Below are 16,082 nucleotides of genomic sequence, written 5' to 3' on the forward strand. Positions count from 1 at the left end.
GCAAGTGTGTGTGGCATGGGCGCGATTGAACAGTGGAGACATAAAAACATACTCCGTCATTTTGTTCATACAGGACATCATTCAAACTGCAAAGTGTTAACTTATATTTGTGTACACTCGCAATAAAACACAACATTGTGCTGTTGTAAAATAAATTCAATCAATCCACCCCCAAAATGGCGCTAATTTTAAAATTAAACTAAAATGCTCACGGTTGCACGGGCATTCATAACGGTGCGCATCCACGGCGAGGAACGATCAGAGTAGAGTGAATGTTTTCTAGTTCATTCCTACTTCCATAGGAATTCATTGAAAACGCTCGCTCTGCTCCGCACCATTATCAATGTCTGTGCAGACGAACATATTTTACTTTCGTTTTTAAGTTAGCAATTCAAAAGCCCCCAGCGGTGTCACACGTCGATTAACCCGGTGGTAAAATATTCTCACTGTCACATACCTAGTATATTTTTATATATATACAATAGGCCTACCTGATTTTGAACACAAGAGGGCAGCATAGCCCTGTGTATGACTTGATTTTTTTTTACTAATACTGTTTTTAAACTTAGAATAAAATTAGAATAAAATTATTTTTAAAAAAAAATAAAATGGGTTTAGTTGTGATATTTGTATACTTTTATCTAGAAATAAATGGTTTATAATTACATTTTTAGAAGATATGAGGCTTTTAGTGCTTCCTTTTTTGACATTCCTTTAATCCCTCGCCATAGCAAAACCATTTGAGATATTTAATATCCGTTCACAATTTAGCATCTTTAATGTATTTTAATCATGTTGAAAAAGTTTGGTGCAAGTAAAATAAACCACTTAGGAGGAGTAGCTAAAAACTCAAAGTCTGAAATATCCAGAAAATCCACATTCAAACCAAAAAATCTGACTTCCTGTTGGTCGGAGCTAATGACTGTAAATTAGAAAGTTGTCCGGCTCGATGAGGCCAATATACGTACTGATTTTTGTAACTGTGGGTAAAAGTAACATAAGTAAGCATTTTGAAAGTGACACACTTCCTGCTACCAGTTGGTGGCACTATAACTTTGACTCACAATAGTTACATCCATATGATCGACCTCTTACCACGAACACACTGCTGAAGTTTCATCAAGATCAGTTAATGTGTGCAGAAGTTATAACACTTTGTGTTTCTCTTTTCTCGCCATAAATTTGTGTCCTCGCCACGGCCAAACTGTTCGAGATATCAAAAATCCGTCCGCAATTTAGCATCCTCAATGTCTTGACTTCATGCTGACCGAGTTTGGAGGCGATTGGATAAATTCTCTAGGATGAGTACATCAAATTCCACAGCATGCGTTTTTCAAACAACCCATAATAGCCGACTTCCTGTTGGGCGGAGCTAATAACTTAGAGTGCGGAAGTTGTTCGGCCCGATGAGATCTACATGTGTACCGAGTTTCATATTAATTCATGCAAGCGTGTTTGATATATGGACCAAGTTTTCAGACCGTGTTCAAGGGGGCGCTATTGAGCCCCCCTGCCACGCCTGGGTACCAGATTCAGCCCGGCCCTGATGACCGTGGGTTCTGACCTGTGTGCAAAGTTTCAAGAGTTTTTGAGCACGTTAAGGGCCCCAAAAGCCCCTGAAACCTTGAAAAACAATTATAAAAGCAAATCTCTCCTAACAGACAAATCCCCCACACCCCCCACACACACACAGAGACACAGATACAGAGAGAGAATTCTCCAAAAAATCACATTCAAACCAAAATATCTGACTTCCTGTTGGTCGGAGCCAATGACTGTAAATTAGAAAATTGTCCGGCTCGATGAGAACAATATACATACCGATTTTTGTGATTCTAGGAAAAACTAAGACCCCATTTTTGACTAAAGGTGGCGCTACTGAGCCCCTCACCACACCCGTTTCTGAAACTTTGCACATGTCTACTGGATAATAAATGTGATGTGTCTGTCGAGTTTCATGCATTTTCAAGCATGTGAAGAGTTTCAAAAGCATACGAAAAGAATATTAAAGTTTGATGCGTTGCCACGGCAACAGTATCTAAGATATCAATAATCCTTTCACAGGTCTACATCTGCCGTGCGTTTACATTATACACATAAAGTTTGAAGCAAATCGGGTAAAAATAAGAGGGTGATTTCAAAGCATTTTGAAAGTGACACACTTCCTGCTGCCAGTTGGTGGCGCTATAACTTTGACTCACAATAGTCACATCCATGTGATCGGCCTCTTACAACGAACACACTGCTGAAGTTTAATCAAGATCAGTTAATGTATGCAGACGTTATAACACACTTCCTGTGTCCCATTATTCGCCATAAATTCGTTTCCTTGTCACGGCCAAACCGCTCAAGATATCAAAAATCCGTTCGTAAGAATTCATCCTCAATGTCTTGACTTCATTCACACCGAGTTTGGTGGCTATTGGATGAATTCCCTAGGAGGAGTATTTCACATTCCATTGTATGCGTTTTCCAAACAACGTATAATAACCGACTTCCTGTTGGGCTTTTGTAAAACTTAGAGCGCGAAAGTTGTTCCGCTCGATGAGATCTATATGTGTACTGAGTTTCATATTATTACATGCAAGTGTGTTTGATTTATGGACAAGTGTTCGGATCCCGTTCCAGGGGGCGCTGTCGAGCCCCCCGCCGCGCCCGGGTACCAGCTTCAGCCCGGCCCGGGTTCTGACCTGTGTGCAAAGTTTCAAGAGTTTTTGAGCACGTTAAGAAAAAAAAAATATATATATATATATATAATCCTAAAGAAAACAATAGGGCCTTCGCCCTTTCAGGGCTTGGGCCCTAATAATAATAGAAAAAAAGAATCCTACCGAAAACAATAGGGCCTTCGCCCTTTCAGGGCTTGGGCCCTAATTAAAAGAGTAAAAAGATGATACATAGATAAACTTCTCATCTGGCAATACACCGGTGTATCATATTTTTCACAACTCCCAGTTTTACTCTGAGATTTTCCCATGGTGATTACACTGTGTCTGTGGTGTTCTTGCGGCACGCCTAAGAAATCGACGTATCCAATAAACCCTAAATTTTTTCCCTAAAATCGTACATGAGGAGCTCTAGGACTGACTCACGGGGTAACCTCGGGTACACTACCCCATCAGTCCGCACCCCAAAATATTTGTCCGGAAGCTCTAGGAATGGAATCGATCCAGTCCGCACCCCACAGAACCTCGAGTTTAATTACACGTCAAACTCATTACTTCACCACAGACAGAGGTCATCAGCATGATTTCATCTCTCAATTTCCCCAATTAAATAATTTATATTTGTCTCTTACCCAATTCGCAGTGCCATTTGAGTTCAGTTTAGAATCAAAAGGAGGATGCAAAAAGAGAACTGAATTCATAACAAATCAAAGCAGGGGTCATGACAATACGCAAAAAAAGCATGAAGCATGAAAAAGCATCCCAGTTGGTCTTGACTGGCCTCCATACTGGTAAACCACTGATGGCTGATCTGAAAAAAAGAAGAAAAAAAAGAAAAAACAGAGAAAATGTGTGAGAAATGGTCATGAGTTTATTTAATCTAAATTTGTTCATGGACAGACGAGGTAACAACTTGTGCAACAGCAGTTATTACCAGTCGAGTTAGTTTAAATAGTATAGCTTTATTGCACATCCCCTGTTAGGGAACTCTATAAATTGCCTGAATGTACAATTACGTTAAAGGTACACTGAGTAACTTTATGGCCCTTCAAACTTAAATCTGAAATAGAAAGCTTTTGTAACATTACAAATGTTTTTACTGTCACTTTAGGTCAATTTAATGCATCCTTGCTGAATTAAAGTATTAATTTCATTCAACAACCAAAAAAAATAAAATAACAATACTGACTGAACAGTAGTGCTTTCTATTTCAGATAAATGCTGTTGTTTTGAACTTTCTATTCAAAGAATCCTGAAAAAAAAGTGTACATCTGAAAATAATCAGAAATGTTTCTTGATTCTCACAAGTGCTCCTAAAAAGAAATGTAAGTGTAGAGCCCTGCAAGTTATGCATTACAATATGTTAATCAAATAATGCATCTGATAGTTAGTCAAAACATACCTACAAAGTCAAAGATGCTCAGTGCTGAGGCTCTTAAAAGAGCCTTTGGGCTGTAGTTAGCTCCTGTTGACACAGGGAAAAGAGAGAAATAGAAGAAACATTATTTTTCATCAGTGATTATTGGCTAATGACTAGTGATGGGGAGTCAAGACCGAGTCTTTGAAGGGTCGAGTCCGAGTCGAGACCGAGTCTTTAGGAGTCGAGACCAAGAGCATAAAAACATGTCAGTGTTCATATTCATGATTTAACATCACCCCAGTTAATAATCAACAGTTAGGCCTACAGACTAAGCTAGATTGGGAATTATTTAGAGGAGCAGTCTTAACGTCTTAATATGGACTATGCTTTTACTATCATTAAAAAAATCCCTACCACATGCATCATCTTCTGCCTATTTTTCTAAACTGCTTCAACAGTGCTGCTCTGTCATCAACATGTTAAGCCCACCCTGACTTTTTTAATCATAGCTAGGACATGCAGAGCAAATTAAAATTTTCTAGTGGTATGTTTTCTAGTGGGCTAGTGATGGGGACGAGACCGCCTATGCCGAGTCCGAGTCAAGACCAAGTCTTTGAAGGGTCGAGTCCGAGTCAAGACCGAGTCTTTGAAGGAACAAGTCCGAGTCGAGTCCGAGAAAGCAGAAATCGGTCTCGAGACCGGACTCGAGTCCGAGACCGGACTCAAGTACTACATCACTACTAATGACTAGCCTATATGTTATGAACATGATAATTCACAGATCTAGGATGACTGCTAGATTGATCAATTACACAATCAAATGACAGTTTTACCAATAATTGGCATAGAATTAAAAAATATTTTGCAATGAATATTTTTCAAACAGTCTGCCTTTACATTGCTTTAAATGCATTACTATTTTAACATGTCATATTTCGGTCCTGTGCAGAGTGAATCCAGCATTTATGTATGTTGCTGTCACATCTCTTACATCTTGTCTACACTTTGTTAACGAGAGTTTTCACAAGCCTGCATAATTCGGCACTGAATAAAAACTCCTGCGTTCTCCAGAGCGCGAAAACAAATAAGCACAAATATGCACTGGAGCGTTTGGCACATCTGTTTCGCCAATATATTATAACAGTATCAATCGAGGCTGCTCTTGCTTGCATTTGAGGGTGCATAGCACCCCCATAGAACCGGGCCTGGGGCAGAGAGTGTCTTTGAGAAAACGCGCTAGGCCTAACTTACTTCAAAACACATTAACTGACGAGTAAAATATGCCATAACTGGTCGTAAAAAAGACGGAAAACCATTGTTTGTGTAAATATTATATTGGGTCCATCTACTGGAAAAGGCAGTCAGTCAATTTTATGGCATTTAATGGGATATGAAAGCGGAAGTTTCGAGGAAAACTAAGTAACGTTAACGTTAAGTAAGTTCCTTTAGACTGTCTGTTAGCTGTTATTAAAAGCCTTATTATTTACTTTCTTCATAAATGTAGCTATATTTAATTGATATTTAGGGGTGGTGTTAGGGGTGGTGTTAGGGGTGGTGTTAGGGGTGGTGTTAGGGGTGGTGTGGCGCAATGGATAAGACACATGCCTTTGGTGTGAGAGACCCGGGTTCGAATCCACTGTGAGACACCAATGTGTCCCTGAGCAAGACACTTAACCCCTAGTTGCTCCAGAGGCGTGCGACCTCTGACATATATAGCAATTGTAAGTCGCTTTGGATAAAAGCGTCAGCTAAAATTAATAAATGTAAAAAAAAAAAATAAAAAAAAAATGAATAAATGTATATTGGTAATGGTTTACTTTGTAAAAGTAACTTATAAAATAAATTTATTCAGTAAAAAGTACTTACCTCAGAAAACCCCCCAGCTGGTGTCTAGCAATAGCGATCCACTCTCTCTCAGTAGGGACGTCCGTTATGCGCGCACTCGACACGTGACGTCACACAAACCTCAGCTTGAGATGAGCAAAATCTGCGCAGAACCGATCACCAGTGATCAGTGCGAGATGCATGCCGGTTAGAAATGTGTCCGAGTGCGGTCCGCCTGGCTCTGATGTCATGCAGACGTATGTCAAAAAACTCTCGCGAGCGCAAGGCGGACGTGTCGAATTCTGCAGTCGAGTGCAGTTGCTCTCCACCAACTGCGCTGATCAAAAGCACGATGAGAAACGACTTGCTGACGACACAGCTTAATGCTCATTGGTTTAAACAACCGTAATGTATTGTTCTCTTTTAAAATGTTTGATTTTAAAACTTTGATATCATGTATAAATTATGAGCGAATATTCCCAAACTTTCTGAGTTTGATCTCTATATGGGTTAGCCTATGTGATGTCATTTTATTTAAAAAAAAAATATATATATATAAACATATGTCTGTATTAAAGTAAAAATGATTGATAAACACGTATTTTGAATGGAATTAAATAACAAGTACTTTGGGTGTCTTGTTCATTATATTTATTTTCATAAAAAGCAACAGAACTTAAATTACATCCAGTTTATTAGCAACACCGTGCACGAGCGTGAATCCCGCGATATCCGCTTTTGATCTCTTAGGTGTCTGATCCACTGCGAGAAGAGAGAACTGTCCGTCTTGCCTTCACTTTTTTTCACTCCTCCCCTCACTGCAGCCGCCTACTCTCGCATACATTTCAGGCGAGGCAAGGCGCATCTCAAACAAGCCTATTCTGCCAGGTTGTTGCTTTGCATGCGAGCAACAATTTAAATTTTGTGAGGTGTAAGCAAAGTTTATTTATATATATATATGAATTTGTATCCAGATTCATTAATAATTTCCCGATTACATGTGTTAACGTGTATGAACCAAATATAGATGATCCTGCTTTTTTCAGGAAATTATTTGGGCTTATTCCAGATACTAACTCGACTAATTTGATAATTGCCGGAGACTGTAACTGCTATTTGGATCCTCATCTTGATCATCATTCTTCACAAGTTCCTCCTCCTATTCAATCTGTAGGTGTTTTAAATAATTTGATAAAATCCATTGATCTTGTGGATATATGGAGATTACTTAACCCGACTGCTCGTGATTATTGAACATGCCCCCCCCCCCCCCCCCCCATGTTCATAAATCCTATACACGTAGTGATTACTTTATTCAGATGAATGGTTGACTCCAAACTCATTCAGGGGGTGACTCAGTTCAAATATCATATTTTGATTTCTGATCATAGCCGTATTTCTATGGGTCTGAAAACTTCACTACCAAAGGCACAGTATTGTTGCGTTTCAGTCCTCAATTATTAGTGGATAAACAGTTTCAGTCTTATATGTCTGAGTGTTTACACCAATTTTTGGAGACTAACGACAAGGGGGATGTTTCAGACTCTTGTCTGTGGGAAATATGTAAAGTAGTGTTAAGAGGTCATATTATTGCATATGAATCCTCATTGAGGAGGGAGAAATGTAAGTGCCTGGCTGAGATAGAATCCACACTTCCATCTTTGGAACAAATGTTTCATTCATCTAAATCTCAGAGTGATATTAACTCTATTCTTAAGTTGAAATATGAATATAATTATTTTGAGCGATCAGGTTTCTAATTTGTTAATTAAACTTAAACAGAAACAGTTTGAATTGGGAGATAAGGCAGATAAGCTTCTTTCCAGGCAACTAAGGGGTGCGCAGGCTAGTTCATCAAATCAAACCAGAAAATGGTACTGTACTTTCATAACACATCCTAAAGAAATGAATAATCGTTTTGTTGAATTTTATAAGCATCTTTATTCTTCCAGCTGTTCTGAGCTGAGCGTTACAGGGCGCCAATTTCTTGATGCGGTGGACTTTCCAAAACTTAATGAATGTGCCAGAGAGGAATTAGAGGAACCGTTTACTCTGTGAAATTTTGGAGGCAATTAATTCCTTTTCTAATGGGAAAGCCACAGGCCTTGATGGGTTTGGTGTGGAATTCTATAAGGCTAATGCAATTGTTCCTTTTTTACTTAGAATGGTAAATCATTGATTGAGAAGGAAATATTTCCCGACTCTTTTCATGAGGCACAAATATGCCTTTTGAAGAAAACAGACAGAGATGTTATATTAATAGTTAATATTAATTATTAGTTAATTATTATATACAATAAGTCTTCTCAATTGCAATCAAAAAGTAATAGCCAAGATTTTAGCCACCCGTCTGAATAAACATGTGGCCTTGTTAATTCACCCAGAACAAACTGGCTTTGTCCCAGGAAGATTTTCATTTTTTAATTCACGTCGCCTCCTAAATATTTTGTACAGTAATCAGAGTAATGCTGCGTTCACACCGCACGTGAATTGAGCGTCAAATTCGCATCGATCGCGTCTAGTTGTACGCTTGAACATGGAGCCAGCCTCCAAAAGTAATGAACCTGTCCTGTGATTTTTTTTTTTTTCTCTCACACAACACTGTCCAGACAAGAAATATGTTCTTGTACACTGAAGTATGTCGGTTGTCTTTACATTAGAATAATAATGTTTCAGATTTAGATATGGATTAAATAGCATTCAATACAAAATCAATATGTCTAATATTGAAATCAAGTTATGATGTGATAAAAGATTTGCTTTGTTTTTACTTCACCACGTGACAGCAGCAAGCAGGCTCCTAATTGATTAACGCAGCGCGAACAGACGCCAAAGTTCAGATTTTTCAACTCGGGCGTCAGACGCGAATTCGCTTCAAACACGTGAATGCACAAATATGGAAAGCCACGAGGGCCAAAAACACGTGAATTTTAACACGTATTTCACACGTATTTCACGCGTTAAATACGCGTCAAATACACGTTAAATACGTGTTGTTTACGCGACAAATTAGCGCGTTAAATCCGCGTTAAAAATCAGTTTGAACGGGTCAGTATATTGGCTGCTGAAGACTTGGGTCTAACCATTTCTGTGAGCTTAGGGGTGTGTACCGTTCTACCACCATTTATCATGCTATAGATCAGCTTATTCAGCAGCCTATTTATTTTGTCCTTTTTTTGTATAACCTATAGAAATAATATATTTAAATTGCAGTTTTATGAAAATTTAGATAAAAATAAAAGTGCCTTGTTTTTCTCCACTCATGCCTTTTTGTAAATAAACACATTAGTGGACATTCTAGCTTTAACATCAAAGCATTAGCATTTGTGTGGGGAAATCAGTTACAGTGGAGGTTAGCAATCAATGCAGGTATAAGATACAGACAATTGTAATCAATATCTGTCTTTGGAAAACAACGTGAGCTTGTGTTGTTCTTACATTTACAGCTATCACAAGCAGGTGGCGCTTATTGAAACCTTTTTGTTCAGAGATTGGGCACTCATCAGACAAACAGTAATTGAGTACACAGGTGCATTAACAATTTAAATTAATTTAAATATGGTATTTAAGACTTTATATATAAAGTATTTAAGACTTTCAGGATTAGAATGAGAGCTTGTGCTCAGGTCAGGACAGGTATAAGAACCTGATTTGGCTTTCCTGACTGCAGAAGTATTCTACTGCTACCACAATTAAATATTCTCCTATTTCTTTTTTTCTTTTTTTCCATTTTCATAGTTTTCTTGTGTAGGCCAAATTATATTTTTAACAAGATAAGATTGCCCCCTTTTGCACATTAGTAGCATTCTAGCTGTAACACCATTCACCACACCTCAAGTTTTCTAACATTAAAAGCTAACATTTGGTTGGGGAAAAGTGTACAGATGTGGTTCTTGATCAATGCAATTGTAATGAACTTTTTTTTAATTTTTTTATTAAATGTATCACTATGGCGAGCAGGGTGCCACCAAGATGCTTCACAGGGCCCAAATTACAGAAACGTCCTATCTTAAAGGGATAGTTCACCCAAAATTTTAAAACGAGCAATTTAAGACTTTGAAATCCAGCAGTAAAGTGAATTGCAGTAGTCTAAACATGAGGTGATAAAAGCATGAACAGCCATCGCTAGAGTTTTATGATTAAGGAAAGGTTTGACTTTAGACAGCAGACTTAATTGTTTATACTCGACGCGTCCGCACGAGCGCGAAGGTGCGCGCGGCAAAAATGACGTCATTGCGGTGTGGGCGGTCGTGCGCGTTGGGTTCGCAAGACCCAATTTCGCCTGGCGGTGTGCGCGACATTTTTTGTAACAACGCGCGCGGCGCCGCATCCGAAGATGAACGACTTCGAGCCGAATCTGGCCGAACTCGAACTTCTCACCACACAGGTGTGATGAAGTATCCGGTCACTCTGAAGTGATGGGTCCGGGCTGAGGACCCAATTAGTATGCCACTAGTATGCCTGATCTAAATCTGTTCTCGCGATAACTTGTAGCTAACGTGAGCTGTTTTAGTGTTATTATGTGGTAGCTTTATGTAGAATGCTAAATCCCGCTGCTATATGCAAGGTAAGATTAAATTAAATTGTATATTGTATATGTAAATTGTGTATATTCTATAGCTAATATTTAAAATCTCAAGTTGCGTCAATAGCAGGAGAAAGACCGCGAAATTTAAAAATACTACTGTTAATGTGTCACAAAATGTAGTTTTAAGAGTTTTTCAGTCGATAATGTAGTTGTTTCAATCTTTTCAATATGTTGTTTGTTTATACAGATAGCGCTTATTTAAAAATTTGATCTGACGTTTTCGGAGATGTGAGATCGAAGGGATCACCGGGTGTTCAGCGCTCATGTATCCCGCCTGGAACAGCCTTACCTCGGCAAGAGATGCTGAAGTCTGCCGCTGGCTTATGTCTCTAGTCTAGTGGTTAAACATGAGATATAATTTGTCTTGTGTATCGATCGATCGTGTACGATCTTTGATATCATTAATCTATAATTTGTTCCCTGGCAAATCGTTTTGGCTGAGGGCAAAGTTTTAGTTTCATAATTTTATATAACGTTAAATTATTTAGGCTATTTATCTTTAACGTTGTAGCCTGCTGACTTATGTTTGACTGAATCGTTTTACTTAATTTATTTCTTGACTTGTATAGCTTCTTATACCTTTTAGGCTGCTTTTATAATGGCTATTATTGATCAATAAAACTGAAATTATAGGCTGCAACTAATGCAACCACACATACACACAAGGTCACACATAACTATGAAAACAATCTACAACATAGCGACACTTTATAGTTAACTTAATGAATTACTAACGTAATGATAGCAGTAGCACCAAACTGTACTTTGCAAGATTAAGCGCTGTTTTATATGGATTAACCCTTTCATGCATAGTGGTCACTACAGTGGACAGCTATTAAAAAAAAACATTTGCTTAAATTTGCACGGGTTTTGATGGCATAGTTGCACATCAGCCTCTTTATTGGACCCTGGTGCATCATCCTATACATTGCAACCAAGTGGCAAGCCGTTGTGTTTCGATTTTTTTCCCCTCCAAACCAAGATGGTCAATGGTCAGTCAGAAATGCCAAGTTGCTCCGGAATATCCAACCATTCCTTCTTTCCTAGGAGACTCTTGTAGGTAAAAAAAAATTGCAGCATCAAACAATATCTAATGAGTCATATCACAGTTAAATTTTCCAAGTTTTGATTTTAGATTGGGAGAAAAATCTGATTAATTATCTGTCCACTGTAGTGGACCTCATGCATCAATGGCTATATTTCAGCTACAATTCATACTTATACTGTGAATAGTGTTTTTGAAAATACTTAATCTGCAGTGACATTCATGTAAATAAATGTATTTGTATTATTAGAATGTAACGTGCTTACATAATGTATGTGATTTTATTGCATTTATTTACTCATAACATCAAAAAGTGATCTGATTATGTAATGCATGTTACTTGTAATGTATTACTTTGCTTGTAAATGAGTAATAAATGAGAAGAGTTGTAAATGAGAGAAAACTTCTTAATGAGTTTGTCTTAAAAGCCCTTAAAGTGATGAAAAAAAAAGAATGCAATAAATATTGTTTGCATTAGAGAAGAATATGATTTACAAAACAAAAACACAACCAAGCCCCTTTAACCTTTCAATCTTTTTTGTTTAATACTATGATAATTATTTTTCTTGTTTTGTTTGTATTTCTTTTATGCACCTATTCTGTATATTCTAATGCAAAGATGTAATGATATTGCCATTCCGGTTGTACATGACAAACAAAAAAAAAACGTATTAGAGATAACGTTTTTCACCAATACAATATTTTTGCACACATCGAAAGGGCAATTTATAATATATATATATATATATATGTTACACAGGTAAAAAAAAAAAAAAAAAAATTAACGCGACTCATCAATAAAATATTGTCATTTTTAAAGACACTTGAAAATGACCAATGAGAATGTCTCATCACTTTGTTTTTTTAAATGCAGGACTATATATTTATATATAGAATTTTAATTTGATAACATTTTTGAGACATATTTGTAATAGCTCTAATTATTCCCGGTTTCCAGAAAACGTCCAAACAAAAAGCTGCAAAAGGGCCAAATTTCATCCCGAAATTTCACTGTATGCGAGTCTCTATTTGCCCCAATGGAATAAATGCTTTGTGGGATCTCCATATCTCAGCTCTGGAAGGCTCTAGAGCCTCCAATTATGCATTCATGTCTATGTCTCAGCACCCTCTAACAGAATCCAAGATTTCAAGAATATCCAAGAAACTTTATTTTTCGTTTATTTTTCGTAAGGTGTCGTTATGTTTTCGACACCTTATAGTTTTTTTGGGTTGAAAAATAAAGTTTCTCGGATATTCTCGAAACCGTGGATTCTGTTAGAGGGTGCTGAGACATAGACATGAATGCATGATTGGAGAAATTTTGGGACTCAGGCAAGACCTCCATATGCGTCCAATGGCAGCTTATTTGTATGGGCGTTTGTACACGAACCTCCTATTTGTACTTCTTATATTATTCAACAACATTTTATTGAAATCTACTATTTCTTTTAGATTCTTGACACAAGGATTGCACAGCTCTGTAAAGCACATGGTGGAACTGCTTTACAGGTGCACACGTTCGTGCTCTGGTGGCGATCCTTCACTATCAAGAAACATGTGGATGACAGTCACATTTCTTGTCTGAAGGTAAATGAAAATCTATGAAATAAATTTCAAGGGCAGGGGACACATTTACTTACTTAAAAATATTTTAAAGGACTTTGATGAGAATGACACAGTCCTTATTCCAAGAATTGTTGGTGGACAGAGCCCCGAAAAGGGAAACCACTTCATTTTGTGGGTATGTGTGGTTATAAAAATACATTTTTGCTCAACAGTTATTACTTTGGTTAAAGCGGTTTCTGTTTATATTGTAAAGGTCTTGGATGGTTTGCTGAATCGTATTCGAGTTTACAACCCCACTGGCAACTACAAGTCAATTTCTGCGATGGACCTGACTATACTATGGTATTATGTGCTTTGTAAATGTCAAAATTGTTATCTTTATTTACTAATGTACATTTATTAATTAATTTTTTCTTTTGCACAAAAGCAATGCCTTCCGAAATACTTGGGACTTGGGAAAATGGACTGTTGAGTACCCAGAACAGTGGAGGCTGGCTGACTCTAACAACTGTGGGGTTTTGGTTTGTACAGTAAGTTAAATAAATGCTTTTATTTATTTATTTTATTTTATTTTTATCTACATTACTTTAACAACTGTGTTTATTAGATGGCAGAAATGGAGGTGAGGGACAAATGGACCTCTATGAAAAACGAGGTGATACAGGGAGACGATCTGTGGCATCTGAGAAGATATCACGCATCATCAATGGCAGAATATGCTGTTCAGCATATGACGTATAAAAGGTATGTGTCAAATGTGTGTCCTCATTCATATAAATCAACTTAAAAGTTTAATAAATCAAGTAGATCGATGATTTTTAAAATATAGGACAGTCGAGGAGGTGGAAAAAAAAGGAATTTGTTCTCTTGTCAGTGATACTGAAATTCAGGTACATACAGTAGTTAGCTCGTTGAACCAGGGATGTTATGACATTAAAAGGCTATTTTAATGACACACTCCACAAGATAAGATAAATCAGCCCAAAAGTGACTGAAACCTTCCGTTCGTCTCAGTATTATAAGGCTGATCTGTACAACAAAAGATAAAAAAAAAAAAAATTACTTAATGAGTTAGTTCACCAAAACATATAAAAATCAGCCATCAGTTTCTCATCAATGCTTACCTCAGGAATCATTTCACACATTAAAAGGTCGATATGTTCAAGCTTTTTGTCCTTCTTTTGCTCAAACACAATGTTGTCGATGTGTCCTAGAAGTTCCTCAACATGTGCTGACAAGGCTGGATGAAAGCTCTTAGGTTTTGCCATTTTCCCAGTCTTCATTTGCCACCATTTGTTCCACGTGGGTTTCAGTGAGCCTTTCACAATTCCTTGAAACAACTCCTGAAAAAAATATTTAGTATAGCAAACAATATTTAGCCATTTTAAATTTTGTAAAGTCGTATACTGTACGTTCTGCTGCGTTGCACCTTTGGGCTTGCATATCAAAGTAAAAACAGTGAGTGATGTTCCATAGCACTAAAGACTGTGCAAGTGTACAGTTGCACATGACGTATTGCAGCATGTTTGTGTGTTTTTGCAGAGTTCCCTCAAGCCAGTCCATCCATGACACCAGGTTCAACGAGCTAACTACGTTCTGCTGCGTTGCACCTTTGGGCTTGCATATCAAAGTAAAAACAGTGAGTGATGTTCCATAGCACTAAAGACTGTGCAAGTGTACAGTTGCACATGACGTATTGCAGCATGTTTGTGTGTTTTTTACAGAGTTCCCTCAAGCCAGTCCATCCATGACACCCAGGTTCAATGAGCTAATTACGTTCTGCTGCGTTGCACCTTTGGGCTTGCATTTCACAGTATAAACAGTGAGTGATGTTCCATAGCACTAAAGACTGTGCAAGCGTACAGTTGCACATGACGTGTTGCAGCATGTTTGTGTGTTTTTGCAGAGTTCCCTCAAGCCAGTCCATGACACCTAGTCCAGCCTCCTCGCCTACCAGGTCACGACCCCACCATCTAAAGGGGAAATTGACTGACTGCATCATCTAGGCCTTAGGATGGTTCCACAAAGAATTGACTGCATATACAACATGAATTTACTTCAAACTAAAGATTTGACTTTTCATACAGCAAAAGACACTGCATCTATTTGTCTCATTAGTTCTCAAAAAACTTTAACCTTACAGTTCATTAAATATTTAAACACAGCTAACTCAAGATTAATTGTTTTTAAATCTTCACAATGTATAGCCAGAGAACTATCACAAAAGTATTTAGGAAAGTAAAGACATACAAAAGTATGTCTGTTTAAAGCTGCTTTGTATTGTTGTGTATTTTTAAAAGCTCTATAAATGTCCTAAAACGATGTGCATTTTGCTTGTAGTTTTGTGTTAATAAAAATGTAATACATTACATCTCATAATTCAGTTGAATTCATTATGTATTGTATTGTGTAATTTAATTAAATTTTTATACAAGTTTTGGTTCACTAATTTTATTACATTAAATGTTATTGTGTTGTATGATGTTCTGTATTAAGACTTAATTATGCCATAAATCATATGCATTAGTACACAAATGACATGCTTGTAATAAAAAAAAAGCATATTATGCCCTATTGCCCATATTATGCCCTATACATACTTAAAAATGGTATTTCTTTAAAATAAAAGATTAGTATATGAATTAAGTAGTTTGATTACATTAAGATTTGTGATTCTATAATTTTATTAGGTAACACTTTAAAATACGGATCCTTCGTTAATGAATAACTACACAGGAACAAATGAGTAACACAATATTAACAATCTAGTAACTACAATTAACTAACAAGTAACTCTGATTAACGAATTAGTAAGTAATAGCACACAGATTTAAGTGGTAGTTCATTATTAACTAATCAATAACTACTATTTTTTAATACTTCACAGAGAACTACTGAATTTTTTTACAGATTTAAGTGGTAGTTCACTAATAAGTAATAACTAATCAATAACTACTATTTTTCAATACTTCCCAGAGAAATAATGAAAAAAATTCACAATTCATGCAAAACTAATTAATAACTAATGCAGGA

At 37.0% G+C, this 16,082-nt stretch overlaps 2 long non-coding RNA genes across 2 annotated transcripts; both read left to right on the forward strand.

The window, feature by feature from the left end:
- The first annotated feature begins 12,730 nt into the window (after positions 1–12,730).
- On the forward strand, positions 12,731–13,778 carry LOC311282337. The gene is made up of 5 exons (XR_014625920.1): positions 12,731–13,070; positions 13,141–13,224; positions 13,303–13,391; positions 13,477–13,579; positions 13,657–13,778. It is a non-coding gene; the product is annotated as an uncharacterized lncRNA (long non-coding RNA).
- A 680-nt stretch (positions 13,779–14,458) lies between these two features.
- LOC311282343 lies at positions 14,459–15,156 on the forward strand. Its single transcript, XR_014625922.1, has 3 exons — positions 14,459–14,507; positions 14,592–14,688; positions 14,956–15,156. It is a non-coding gene; the product is annotated as an uncharacterized lncRNA (long non-coding RNA).
- Positions 15,157–16,082: the final 926 nt, after the last annotated feature.

The sequence above is a fragment of the Rutilus rutilus genome (assembly GCF_951802725.1).
Source record: "Rutilus rutilus genome assembly, chromosome: 22".
In the NCBI taxonomy this organism is placed as follows: Eukaryota; Metazoa; Chordata; class Actinopteri; order Cypriniformes; family Leuciscidae; genus Rutilus; species Rutilus rutilus.